Source organism: Triturus cristatus, chromosome 6 (assembly GCF_964204655.1).
Source record: "Triturus cristatus chromosome 6, aTriCri1.1, whole genome shotgun sequence".
In the NCBI taxonomy this organism is placed as follows: domain Eukaryota; kingdom Metazoa; phylum Chordata; class Amphibia; order Caudata; family Salamandridae; genus Triturus; species Triturus cristatus.
The window spans coordinates 1,139,844,388-1,139,858,344 of NC_140589.1; positions in this window are offsets into that span (position 1 = coordinate 1,139,844,388).

Sequence of the window (13,957 nt, forward strand, 5' to 3'; positions counted from 1 at the left end):
AGGGGAAGAAGGTCCGAGTCCCAAAGGCCTTGCCTTAGCCCTGAAGATTTTAGTCTCTGTAAGGCCCTGTAGTGTAATGGCCCCGGAGAAATCGCTTGAATCGAAGAAGATAAAAGACCTATTATCCTTGCTAATTCCCTTAAGCTGACTGATTCCTTTGAAAGGACGTAAGAGACCTCCTTTCTTATTTTTGCCAATTTCTTCTGTGGAAGTTGTAACTGAGTTATAGGGGTGTTGACTTGAAACCCTAGGAACTCTAGGTTTTGTGAAGGAGTCATGATGGATTTCTCTACATTGATAATGAAACCTAGATTCTCTAAAAGGTCTATAGTCCATTTCATGTGGGTCAACAATTCGTCCTTGTTCTGGGACATCAGTAAGATGTCGTCCAGGTAGATAATTAGACGAACTCCTCTTCTCCTTAGGGATGAAACCACTGGTCTCATGACCTTGGTGAAACACCAGGGAGCCGAGGATAGACCGAAGGGAAGGCAACGAAATTGGTAAGTTGCGTTTCTCCACACGAAACGTAAGAATTTCTGAGAGAACGGATCCATAGGGATCGTAAAATACGCATCCTTCAGGTCTAATTTTATGAGCCAATCCCTCTCTTGGAGAATGTCCCTCAAGAGGTGAATTCCCTCTATTTTGAAATGTCTTTACACAAGGAACAAATTCAAACCCTTTAGGTTTATAACCGGGCGCCAACCCTTTTCCTTCTTTTTTACGAGAAAGATTGTGCTCACAAAGCCTACACTTGTGTCTGAAATGACCCGAATCGCCCCTTTGGCTAACATTTGCGAGACCTCTATGTCTACTAGTGAGGATTGTTCTTGGGTTAGGGAAAGTTCCCTTGGTACTGTTTCTTGGAAAGGGGTTGTAACAAAATCTATTCTGAAGCCCTTGACGGTCTCTAGGACCCATACGTCCTTGGTTATGGCAGGCCAATTGTGACTGAACTCTAAAAGTCTTCCCCCTACCCTTGGGAGGGAAGAACCAACAGAAGGTCTTACCTGGTTGTCCTTGGAATCTTCCGCGACTGTTGCCGCCTCGTGAACGTGAATTGCGGCCTCTTTGGGGGTAAAAATTATTGTTTCCCCGATAGTATCTTGAGGAACCTCGCTGGAAGGGGTTGTAAGAGGACCTGTTGAAACCTCGGCTGGCAGACGGTCCTCCCCTGCCAGCCCTTCCAAAAACTCTTCCTCCGAACAACCTCCTCATATTGCTCTGTGCTCTATTGAAGGCGGAAAAGGTTGAGACGTAGTTTCCCAATGTTTTAATAAAGGCCTCACCAAAAAGAAGGCCATTTGGATCCTCCTGGATATTTTTGTTGGCTAAGTCTCCCAACTTGGGGTTCATCCGCATTAGGATGGCTCTACGCCTTTCCGATGTTAGGTTAGCGTTTGCGTTACCTAGGAGGCAAATAGCACGTTGGCTCCAACCCCTGAGGAGTTCTGTATTGACAGGTGAGCCATTCATTGCGGATTCCTCAGCTAGATCTAGGATTCTAGCGAGGGGACCAAGGATGTCCAGTAATGTGTCCTGGGACTGTTTTAGACAACGTTCCAGACCTTTACGAGGGTCTCTTCCAGACTTAAAGAGAAAGGTGAGTAGCTCCGGATCTAGGTTGGGGGTTAAGGCGGCTTTGTTGTCTAGAAAGGGTTTCGGGCACTCCGATCTCATCAAATTTCTAGTGTTACTTTCTAGAGGTCTTTGAATCCATGCCTTAATGAACTTTGCGACATGGTCCATGGGCCACCAATCAGAACCTCTTGGGTGTGTAATTTTCGAAGGGTTAAACATCTCAGACCCAGAGGGATCCTTCACGATGTTAAGTTGCCTAGTAGATTCCCCCAAATCTTGGCCGAGGTCAATTTCCATTTTTTCTTGAGGGTCAAAGACATATTCATCTGCGTCTTCTGTCGTATCATTTGGAGACAGGTATTCGTCGTCATCGACATCAAGGTCAATTGTGCTGAGGTAAGCACCAGGTCTTATTGTGTCGCGGGGGACACCCAAACTCTTTGCGCCATTCAGGTCGCTCTTTCTTTGCGTGGCGCTCGGGGCACCCAGGTCTTTTGTAGCGCACAGGCTACCAAGAGATAGGATTCTGTCTCTACAGGAAGGACGTAGGCTAGCTGGTTCGATGTGTTTTGTTTTTTTGGTGGCCTTTCCGCTTTTAATTGGAGGGGGTCTTGTTCTTCATCCGAAGAGGAAGATCTCCCATTATCCGTATTATTTCTCCTTCTCTTATTTAGAGCTGACTCTACACCTTCTTCCAAAGTATTTTTAATTTCCCTCTCAAAAAGGTTCATTAATGGCGACTCTGTAAGGCTTAAGTCATTGGTTGACTGCGCGTCACCTTGAGACATAGTTAAATTCTTTTGAGAAGGGTAAGACCAAGAGAGTTCTTTTCACTTAATACTCCCCTTTTTTTTTTTTGGGAGGGGTTTAACCTTTAAAAAGAGTTGCCCAAAGGAGTTCAAACTTGTTCCAGAGTCTTAAATGCTCTATTACCTCAAAAAAGGCTTCAAAAGTTAGCCCAAACATGATTTTTTTATTTTTTTTTGAAAATTCTTTTTATTGGCATTTTTAAGATGTAAACGTACATACAACATGTGCCGTATAAGTAAATGTGGTTCATAAGTAGCGGAGTAGACCTTCAGCACAATAGGGAGTACATCAATGTCTTGTGCAGTGAGGATGTGGTCTGTGTTATAGCAGAGCATTTCCAGTAAAAGAAACTCGGGGGAAACTGAACTGGGGTGTGCCATGGGGTTTATAGTGTTTGGGGGGGCATACGCGATGGATCCATTAGTGCCTACTCGATAGTGCAGCTGCTGCTCGCCTAGGGGGAGGCGGGTGTGTGGATTAGTGTGGGGGGCCGTTGGATGTGAGAAAAGGACGAAGACGGACCCGGCTGGTCCGGTAGTGGTACAGGGGGTCGTGGTGGAGAATCCGTTGTCTCAGGAGCCTGCAGAGCAGATGGCTGTACCGCGTTGGGGGTCTGGATGGCAGTGACTGTGTCTTCCGGGGTCTGGGATTGTCTGAATTGGTACAAGAGAAGCGCCCACTCTAGAGAAATTGGGACTTTGCGGATACCTTTGGCTTCTTCCGCACGGATTGCCTCCTCCTCTGCAGCCGCCCATTTAAGAACCGCCCCCACCCATGCCGCCAATGGGGGGCCTGATGTGGCGCGCCAGTGCATGGCTATACAGCGTTTGGCCAACAAGTGGGCCAGGGATACGAAGCGCATTGATATTTTATGTCGTTTTCTCCGTCCCAGTATGCCCAATGCGCAGCCCTCCCAGGTGGTCAGGTGGGTCAACCCGGTAAGCTCCCTGAGTGTCGAGTGGATAGATGACCAATAGGTCTGAATGCCCGGACACGTCCAGAACATGTGGTGAAAGTCTGCGTCCCCCGCTGGACAACGAGGGCAGAGGAAGGTCGTGTCGGGGTTAAAGCGTTGAAGTCGTGCTGGCGTTAGGTAGGCCCTGTGTAGGAAGTGAAACTGTATGTTCTTGAACCGGGCGTTCCTGGACACTTTTTTTGGGAATTCTATCGCTCTCTCCCATTCACTATCATGGAAAGGTCGCCCTGCTTCCTCCTCCCAGAGGGTCCGCAGGGGTGCCAATAGCGGGGGTGTCAGTTCCCCGATTGACTTATATAACCATGTGGTGTGGTGGCGCCCCGGTCCCATTCGTATTATTGTGTGGAGAACCGGGTGTGTGGGGGGTTCCCCCAAAGTGAGGTCGGAGTATGGCCGGTAGTGGCTGAGAAGTTGGCGATGGCGCAAGAATTGGCCTGGAGGTAGGTCATACACGACCATGAGTTGCCGGTACGACCGAAGCTGCCCTTCGTCGAACAGTGCTTCTGCCTCGGTGATAGCCCTCGCCGCCCATTCCCGTAGCATGGCGGAGGTAAAGAACCCTCCATGTCTGGGCCAACCGACCAGCGGCAGCAAAGGTGTGTATGGAGGGCGATCGGGCGCCATGCGGTGTATACGCTGTACGCACTTCCGGGCTATGTCAACCTGTAGGGGGTATGTCCGCGTGGGGCGAGACCCCGGCAGGAGTAGGCGGTGTAACTCCGGTATGGGTATGCGACCCGTGGCGGTACATGTTTCAAGTGTGCATCTGTCTGCCGTCCAACAGGAGAGCCACTGGAGCTGCGATGCCAGGAAGTAGGCGTCGAATGATGGTGCACCCAGCCCCCCCTGCGTTGTGGGTAATTTCAGTTTGGCTAGCGCGATCCTGTGCCGTCCCTTACCCCATATAAGAGATCTGAGGAGCATGTCTAAGTCCGTGAAGAAGGAGCGGGGTGGGATTACTGTGAGGTTGGTGAAATGGTATAAAAGCCGCGGGACCAGGATCATCTTTGCTAGGGCAACCCGGCCTATCGGGGCCAATGGGAGGCTCCGCCAGAACCCGATGGAGGATCGTATCCCTGCGAGTGCCCTGCGGTGGTTACCCTCGTAGATGTCAGCTGGGGAATGGTATAACCTAATCCCGAGGTATCGGGGACCTTCCGCCGCCCAGTGTAGTTTTCGGCCACCGAGCCGTACGTCCTGAGGAGAGACGCCTGAATGTAGGGTGTACACCATCGATTTGTCCCAATTCACTTTCAAGCCCGAGGCCTCCGTGAACTCCGCTAGGGCGGCCTCCAATATAGTGAGATCCGCGGTCACGTCTCGTACGTATATGAGGAGGTCGTCGGCGTATAGGGACACGCAGTGTGTGACGTCTGCTGGTGGAATGCCCCAGTCGTGCCCGTCCCTACGGAGTCGGATAGCCAAGGGTTCCACCGCGAGCGCGAATAATAAGGGCGAGAGGGGGCATCCTTGTCGTGTGCCCCTATGTATTGCAAATTCCGGGGAGATGTAGCGACCGAGACAAACCCGAGATGTAAGGTTAGTATATAACAGGCGCGTGTAGGCGATAAGCGTGGGACCCAGTCCCGTCCGACCAAGGATGGCAAAAAGGAACTGCCATGTGAGGGTATCAAACGCCTTCTCAAGGTCCAAAATTAGACACGCCGCCCGAGGGAATCGACCCCCTAACTGATCCTGGATGTGAAAGAGGCGCCGGATATTGTGAGAAGTATTCCTCCCCGGGACAAAACCACATTGGTCCGGATGTATCAATGAGCGTATAATTTGTGAGTATCTATCCGCTAAGATTTTCCCCAGGATTTTACAGTCGGCTGTTAGTAGTGTAATGGGGCGATAAGAGGCGAGGAATTGGGGATCCCGGTCGGGCTTCGGAAACGTCACTATCACCGATGCTCTCATGGAGCCGGGTAGTTCACCAATCCTGAGTGCCGAGTCCAGCACCGCGAGGAAGCGGGGAGTCAACACAGAGGCGAAGGTGGAGTAGTATTCGAGCGGAAACCCATCCGGGCCTGGGGCCTTGCCACGGGCCAGGGCCCGTACAGCGCTAGTGATCTCCGTGGCTTGTATCTTCGCGTCTAGACCCGTCTTGTCCTCAGTGGAAATCTGGGGGAGGGGCAAAGGGTCCAGGAAGTGGTCGATGGCCCCTGGGTCGAGAGATGAGGGGGCAGTGTAGACCGCTGAGTAGTGTTGGTAAAATGCCTGAAGGATCTCGTCTTGGGATTGCACCAGGGAGCCCTGGGGATTTATAATTGCAGTAATGGGCCGGACCTCAGTGTCTTGTTTGGCAAGCCATGCCAGGAGTGTACCCGTTTTATCACGGTCCTGGTGCATGCGGGTAGCGTAAGCCCGGAAGTTGTGACGTCTTAGATAGATGCACGCTGCTTGGTATGCCGATTTGGCTTGGGCGACTTGAGTCGCAGCCACTACCGATTGGTCTGCGGCTTTGGTAGCCGTGGCCAGTTGCTGTTCTGCCACCTTTAGGGCTTGTTCTAACGTGTGTCTCATTCCGACCCGCTGTTTAATACATTCCCCACGGGCTACCACCTTAAAACCGTCCCACTCGACCAGGGCCGACGATGCAGTCCCCGTGTTATGGGTAAAGTAGTCTGAAATGCTTTGTTGATGTTCGTGTTTGAAGACCTGGTCTGTGAGGCATTCCCGTGCGAGTCGCCATGTGGGGATAGGGGGGTGCGGGGGTCTCCATTGGAGGCCTAGAAGGTGTGCATCATGATCGGAAACAGTCCTGCCAAGATAGTCTGAGTGGCCTACGTGCGGGAGAAGCGTTGCGGAGCATAGAAAGCGATCGAGCCGAACTCGTAGGTTGTGTGGGATGGAATGGAAAGAGTAAATGCGGGCCTGAGGGTGGTGAAGTCTCCATGCGTCCGTGAGCGACCAGTGCGCTACCCATGTTTTAAAGCGTTCAATTTGTCTGTGGGTGGGGGAGTGCGGGAGTGGGGGGTGTGAGCGGTCCAGTCTCGGGTCCAGGACACAGTTATAGTCCCCGCCTAAGATCCAGGGAACATTGGTGAATTGGGCAAGGGAGTCCGTAAGTCGGTCCCAGAATTTATCCTGATCTACGTTCGGGGCATATATACTTCCCAGAAGGACCCCCCTGCCATCCAAGAGTCCCTCCAACAAGGCAAACCTGCCTTCGGTGTCCACCACCCGTCTGAGTTCCCGGAATGGGATCCCTGGGCGAATCCATATCAGTGCTCCTCGGGCGAACGAGGAGTAGGTCGTGGCACAGATAAGTCCGCGCCATTTTACTCGCAGTTTGCCCACTTCAGTCGAGTTAAGGTGGGTTTCCTGTAGACAGAGAATGGATGCCTTCTGTCGCTTCGCGTAAGCGTATATCGCGTAGCGCTTGCGTGGGGTGTGTAAACCGCGGGTGTTGAGCGTGAGTATGTTTATGTCTGTGGTGTTCGTCAGCTGCGCCATGGGTATTTGTGTCTGTGTGCGAGCCAGGTGAGGTGCCCGCCAGGTGAATCATTTCGCAGTCTCCCAGGGAAGCGCCGCGCCTGTGGGGACTAGGCAGGTGGGAAGCCCGTCCGAACAGAGAGTCTATCATATGGAGCCCCATGGCAGGGTGGAACAAGTGTGAACTGGGGAATTGATAACATGTGGGGGTGCGGGAAACTGTCCCAATACAGAGGACTCATCGTTTAGGAAACGGTGCGTCCAAACTTCCTCCCGTAACACGAGGGGGGATAACTGCTCTATATGAAGGGGGTTGACGGTATGCATGCGCGAAGCCACACGTTGAGTGGGCATGTAGAAGGAGCAATGCGCGTCGCGTGCAGGGTGTCAGTCTCTGTGTTTGAGATCATGAGCATCAGGCCGACATACATGCAAGGATACAGTGCGGCAGTCCATATGCCTGAGTTGCCTCAGGGTAAGGCAGGAGAGGTCAGTCCGTCCAGCAGCCCATCTGCAGTTTGCGGGGTGGCATGGGGGAGCACCGCCAGGTCCATCCCTGATGCGGTGCCATCACTGTCATTTTCGCCTTCTGACGAGAACAGGTGCGGGGGTTGATCAATGAGCTCCAAGGGCGGTGTAGTGCGCAGATCAATTGCTGCTTGCAGAGCTCCGCGTCTTTCGCGCATAATCTGCTCGAGGTCGGGTGAGTCGTGAGAGCTGCTTGTAGCCCTGGATTCGATGTGGTGAAGCTTCTTGGGGCGTTTCCGGGTGCGGAAGGTCTTGACAGGTGAGCCCCTTTGGGGATGAGCGTTGGGTGCCCGTGAACAGTGTTGATCTGCCCAGTCCTGTGCCGCTTCTACGGATGTGAAAAAGAGGGAGGACCCGTTATGGATGATCTTGAGACGGGCGGGGAACAGTAAGGCGTATTGAATCTTATTGTCTCGCAGTTTCCGCTTTACGTCCAGGAAGGAGGATCTCTGCTGTTGCACTGCACGGGCATAGTCCGGAAAGATCATTATTTGGTGGTTTTCTACCCGTAGTGGCGCCACCAATCTCGCCGCCCGGAGCACCGCATCTCGATCTCGGAAGTGGAGGAATTTTGCCAGAAGTGGGCGGGGCGCCGCGCCGGGCGGGGGCCTCTGGGCCGGCACTCGGTGAGCCCGCTCGATGGAAAAGAACGCTGTCCGGTCCGAGGACGGGGTAAAGGATTTCAGCCATGTGTCCATGTATTCTATGGGAGTGCCTCCCTCGATGCCCTCTGGAAGCCCCAGTACTCTGATATTACAGCGTCTCGAGCGACCTTCCAAGTCGGTGGCGCGCTCCTCCACCGCGGTCAGACGGGTGAGGACCCCCTGGAGTGTCGCCTGATGTTCTTTTAGTGTTGGCTGTATTTCCGCCATCGACCGTTCCTCCGTGTGCACCCGGTCAGCCAGTTTCCGGTGGTCATCGCGGAGAAGATTGACATCCGTCGCTAGGGTACCAAGCCGTTCCTCCATGGACAGACGGGACAGTTCAATGGCGGCCAGGACCTTGTCCAGCTTGTCTGAGATTGAGAGGTCAGTGGAGGACGCCGTGCTGGGAGACCAGGTCGAGGTTTTTGGCATGTTCTCCGGGGCTGTCTCCGGGACCGCCTGGTGAGGCGCGGGTCTTGATTTCCCCATCCTGTCTCCTCCTGGGGCGGTAAAGGCCGGTGTCGCTGGTCAGGCCACGGGGGCTTGCCGCGGCGTCAGGGGTCGGTGGAAGGAGGAGGGGTACGGTGATGAAGGACCACAAAAGAGCGGAGTCGGAGGTCGGCGGCTCGAGCTGATATCCTGGGGCTCCCTCCGCTGATAGGGTGCCGGGGCCCCGATGGCAGATCGCTGTAACACCCTGCCCAGTGCCCCCAATCGCCTACCACCCGTGCGAGTAGCTGCCCTGTGTCCAATGGTGGGGGTGGGAGATCACATTCGGCGGCCGGGGCACCCCGCCGGGCGCCGGGCCCGTCGCCGCTCTGTGCCGGTGTGGCTCGTCGCGTCGATCCCCCCCGACCTCTCGGGCCCTCCGGGGCCTCAGGGTGTGTTCAGGTGGTCCGCTTTGAGGGGATGGCGGACGGGTCGTCCGGGAGCGCTCTACTCCCCCCCCGGGGTGCCGCCAGGGGGGTCGCCACCGCGACAGTCACTGAGGCAAGGGCGAAGGCCTCAGCAGTGGTGCAGGAGAGATGCCAGTGTCCCCAATTGCCGACCACCCGTGTGGGTAGCTTGCCTGTGTCCAATGGTGGGGGTGGGAGATCACATTCGGCAGCTGGGGCACCCGCTCCGTGCCGGTGCGGCTCGTCGCGTCGATCCCCCCGACCTCTCGGGCCCTCCGGGGGCGCTCAGGCGGTCCGCTTTGAGGGGATGGCGGACGGGTCGTCTGGGAGCACTCCACCCCCCCTCCGGGGTGCCGCCAGGGGGATCGCCGCCGTGACAGTCACTGAGGCAAAGGCAGAGGCCTCATCAGTGGTGCAGGAGAGGTGCCAGTGTCCTTTTTCGCGGCCATTTTGAGGTCAGGCAGGCAGCGTGGTATGGGGCCAGAAAATCACTGGGTCGCGCCGCTCCCGCCGGATCCCAGCACTCCCTCTCCGCTTTTCAAGAAGTCAGGTATGGGGGGTACCTGGGGTCCGCGGCGGCGTCACCAACGTCCAATCCCGACTCACCGCGGACTCCCGGCAGCCAAGACGGTGGATCTGTGTGGTGATGATCTGCTACTCCAGAGCGCTCCGCTCCGACATCCGCAGGAATACCATGGGCTGCTCCCGGCCGGATCTCCGCATGAGGGGAGCGCCGTGCGCCGCCGTCCACAGTGTTCCACCCCGTTCCGTCGTCCTTCTCTATCCGGGCAGCCCCGGCGCCATCGTGGATCGCGGGTTGCGGCACCAGCGGCTCCGTCCGGGAGAAGCCCCGGCACTACTGTTCCTGGCGCGTTCGGGCGTCCATCGGAACTGCTCTGCCTCGTAGGTGCCTTCCGGTGGTCCGTGGGTTGGCAGGCACCCGTTGCAATGCTCCGAGACGCTATGGATTGGCGCCCGGTCACGGAGCCTCAGCACTGCATGACCGCCATCGTGGCTGGCTTGGCCACGCCCCAAGTTAGCCCAAACACGATATTTGATCAGATATGCAACTGAATGCAAGCACAAGCAAGAAAAAACAGGTAACCTGATGATTTTGATAAATTACGATCCGAAGCGAGCACACGCGAGTAAGGAACAGCTGATCCAGGCGAGGTAAACAAAGCCGTTGGATCCGGTGTTCGTTTCCATGGCAAAGCGTATGGAGAGCGTCTCAATTTCGCCCATGGGGTCACATTTATTTGGTAGTGCGGGTCCCACTAAGTTGGGACCCGGAAGGAGACAACGGGGAGGCAATCATATTGCTCCGTAGTGTTTGAGATGAAACGGGGCAAATGAGGCATTAATCCAGCCTCGCTTGTCAAGTCCCCAACGAGGACAAGCCTCACTGCTCCGTTCGTGCTATGCTGGATCGTAGCTTGAAAGAGGCTTCCGGAAACAGATTAAAAGGGGGAACTCCGGTCCGTGTGGAAAGGCAGACACGAACGTGAAGAGGAATCAGCTCTCCTCTTGTTCCAGGAATATAATCAAGGAGAGAAAGATAAGGGGAGAAAGAAGGGAAAGAAACCCGACCATACATTGGAGGGGTAAGGACGAGGAGGAAAGGAACCTACCCCATGAAGCTCAAAACATGGAAAAAAGGTACAATCAAACTGGCGTATATAATATGAAAGCATAAGGCGATTCAAAAGCTGCTAATCATGTACAGGCAATATACAAACGATGTATAGGCAAACATTACCGACAGACAGTCACTACAAATCAGATTAAACACCAAAATAAGAGAAAATATGTTATAAAACCATGAAAAGTATAGGAGACACTGAGAAGTTGTACTTAACTTGTCCAGAGCAGCGAATAAAAGAGGAAGACACTTGGTTGCTATGGCGCTTTGCTATGCTGTTTTGGAATGTTTTATTCATGATGTAATGGTTACACTTTGAAGGGCTGCATATCTTGGGCAGCAATAAAAGTTAATGCATAATATAGCCTCCGGTCTTGTAATGAAATTACAGCGTTGAGCTCAGAAGTTGAGGATTGCCACCTAGCTGCAGACCACCATCGTAAGTGAGTGAGGGAAAGGCTGAACACAGCGTTTACGCTGCCACTGCGGATTTGTTATTATAATTCCCTTACCCGCGCAATTTTTCACTAAGGTATTCGAGAAGACAGAAAGGATCGAAATCTAAATTTAAACGATATTTTGTTTCGTTTTTGCTCTTGTTTAGTCTTCGTGATACCGGATTAGTGTATTCATTATTGCGCAGATGGGTGACAAGTTCTTGGTGAAAACCAATTTGAACATTGAAGCGATATACAGTCACGCTTAATTGCGTTAAAAATAAAGGAGCAGAATATGGCAACGACCAGGAATGTTAAACGCGCTGAGGCAGCTGGCAAGATGTTTGACAATGTGGAGACCATTGAGACGGTCGAGAATGTGCCATCAACAAGCAATAGTACACAAATACCTGGTAAACGACAATTATGGGACCAATTATGGAAGGCGCTTAAGACTGAGCAAAACAAATGGTGGGAAGCTACCACTTTACAAAAATATATAGATGTGGGGAGAATACCAATGGGTCTACGCATCTTTATCACACCCACTTTTAATGACCCCGATCCCGAATTAGTCAATGACTGGGCTAGCAACAATCATAACTGCTCGACCAATATGTTGGTGTTGTTAGTTAAACATGCTAGAAAGGATTGTGAAAGATTGGCAGATACTATTGATAGTTTGACGGAGCAAATTAAAGTTCTTTGTGGACAGGAAGAATTCCAAAAAGAGATGGACAAAATGGAAAGAAATCTGGAAAAGATTGAGGATGACATTAAACTAAAAAAACTGAGAAAATTTCAAAGGGACCTGGTTGATTACCAAAAAGGACAGATTCTAACTTTTGCCAAAAAATACGATCAACTCCGAAAAAATTCTCCCACTGTTGTTTCTATGGCCGAGAACACTAATAAAGTAACTGGTAACCAAGAAGAGCAAGTAGACACTGAACCCCAAACTGATGGAAGTATCACAAATAGTAGTGAAATCTCAAATATTTCTGAGTTTGATGGGGTAAAAACCAGCATTTTAACAGAGTTCAGTCTCATGGCCAAAGGAAGACTACCCAGCAACAAACAAGGAAACATACGAGGTCGTGGAAGAGGAAACAAAGGCGCAAGAAGAGGAAACAAATCAACACAAAGAGAATCTGTGAGCCCAGTGGGAAGCCGTACAAGGGGCCAAAGCAAGACGAAATAATGGATAAAAAGACGGTCATCAATCTGTCAGATCGAGTGCTGAGTGACTTTGAGTTAGAACTACTCTCTCTTGGACTCACTTTTTGCCCATCTAATGACTTTAATTACACACAGAGTCGAATCGATCTTTTTTATTTCACACGAAAACTACGCATAAAAAAATGGTATGCGCCTAAGGTGGGAACAGGAGTAGAAGTCAGCAGAGACAGTCCAAGCACTGTAAGTATAAATGATGTTGAGCTAATCCACACTGCCAATGTTTTGGCAGGTGTGGTGACAGATGAAGACAATCCATTTTCTGATATTATAAGTGATAATGTCATCCTTAATTTAAATGTCAAAAACCCTTTTAAACCTAAGTCCATTTTCTTACCACAAATAAAGAACGATGTAATCGAGGTATTTGAGAAAGGAGTCACACAAGAGTTAGAGCTGTCACTGCGGATTTCTTATATATATATATATATATATATATATATATATATATATATATATATATATATATATATATATATATATTACCTACTGGCGGTCGCCAGTAGGTAGTTATAATTAGGACCCTGTTTCCATAGGAAAACCGCAACATTCTATTTTGAATAACTTTGGCGCTGGTCGACGAATCTTCGCAAAATTTTCAAAACTAATGGGGCGCTACGCTCCTACCCTGAAAGTCTCGGGGGGATTCGTCAAGCGGGGGCTGAGATAAAAGGGGGGTCCCAAAACGCGTTTTTCCCATGCATTTTTCCATAGGACCTTTAGACACAGCTACAGCCCGAACGGCTGAACAGAGTTCCTTGAAATTTGGCAGAGAGGTAGTCTACAGGTCAAGGAAGTGCCTTTTATAGGTTTGGTGTAAATCTGTTCAGTAGATTCTGAGAAAATAGCCTTTAAATCAATATATATATCTGAGCCAGCTTACGGTGCGCTTACGGTGCGCTTACCGTACGCGTGCGGTGACGTGCGCGAGCGCGATTCTGATTGGCTGTTAGATCTTAGTAAACATTCGAATCGGTCGAAACCAGGAAGTGGCGGCCGCCATTTCGTGTGTTTCACTCAGAAAAAAAGGGTGATAACTTGAAAAGGGGGCAAGGAAGAGAGTTTCAGACCCCCTAACATTTGAAAGGGGGTCAAAGAAGGACAGAAAAGTACAAAAAAAAATTTATTAATTTTAAAAAAAATCGCGGGGTACGCGTATGGTAAGCTCACCGTACGCGTACGGTAAAAAAAAATTTAAAAAAAGAAATGAAATGCAGATTTAAGTGTTTAGATATTAGGGGGCTCTAAAAAGAGCCGTTGTGTTTATTAAGTGATTTTTTAGTGGTACCTACAAGTAAGTACCGATGCAGAGTCTAAGGTTCAAGAGGAAGACTCTGTTCCCTTCATCAGTGAAGTGTACACCATCTCCTCTATAAATGTCTTGCATGTCGTAACGCAAGTTGTTGTGGTAAATTGAACCCATACCATAGTCACGGAGGAAAGCAGAAACAGATTTGTTGACGTGCTTTCTTGCTTTGTCAATCTGCGGACAAAAATGATTGGACCAGTTCCATTTTTGCCTTTGGCATATGTTAGAATACACAAAGGCAGTTTTAGGGAAAAGTGAAAACAGTTGTGCAAAGGTCTCCTTCATAAGCATTTCCAGACCTACCCCAGTCAAAGTGCCTAGGTCATTGCCACCACAGTGCACTATTATGAGGTCAGGGTGTTGGATTTGCATGAAGGATTTCACCAATGGGATCAATTGGTGCCACTTTAACCCTCTCTGACCAATCCATTTAATGTCTACATTTGACAAAGCAAGG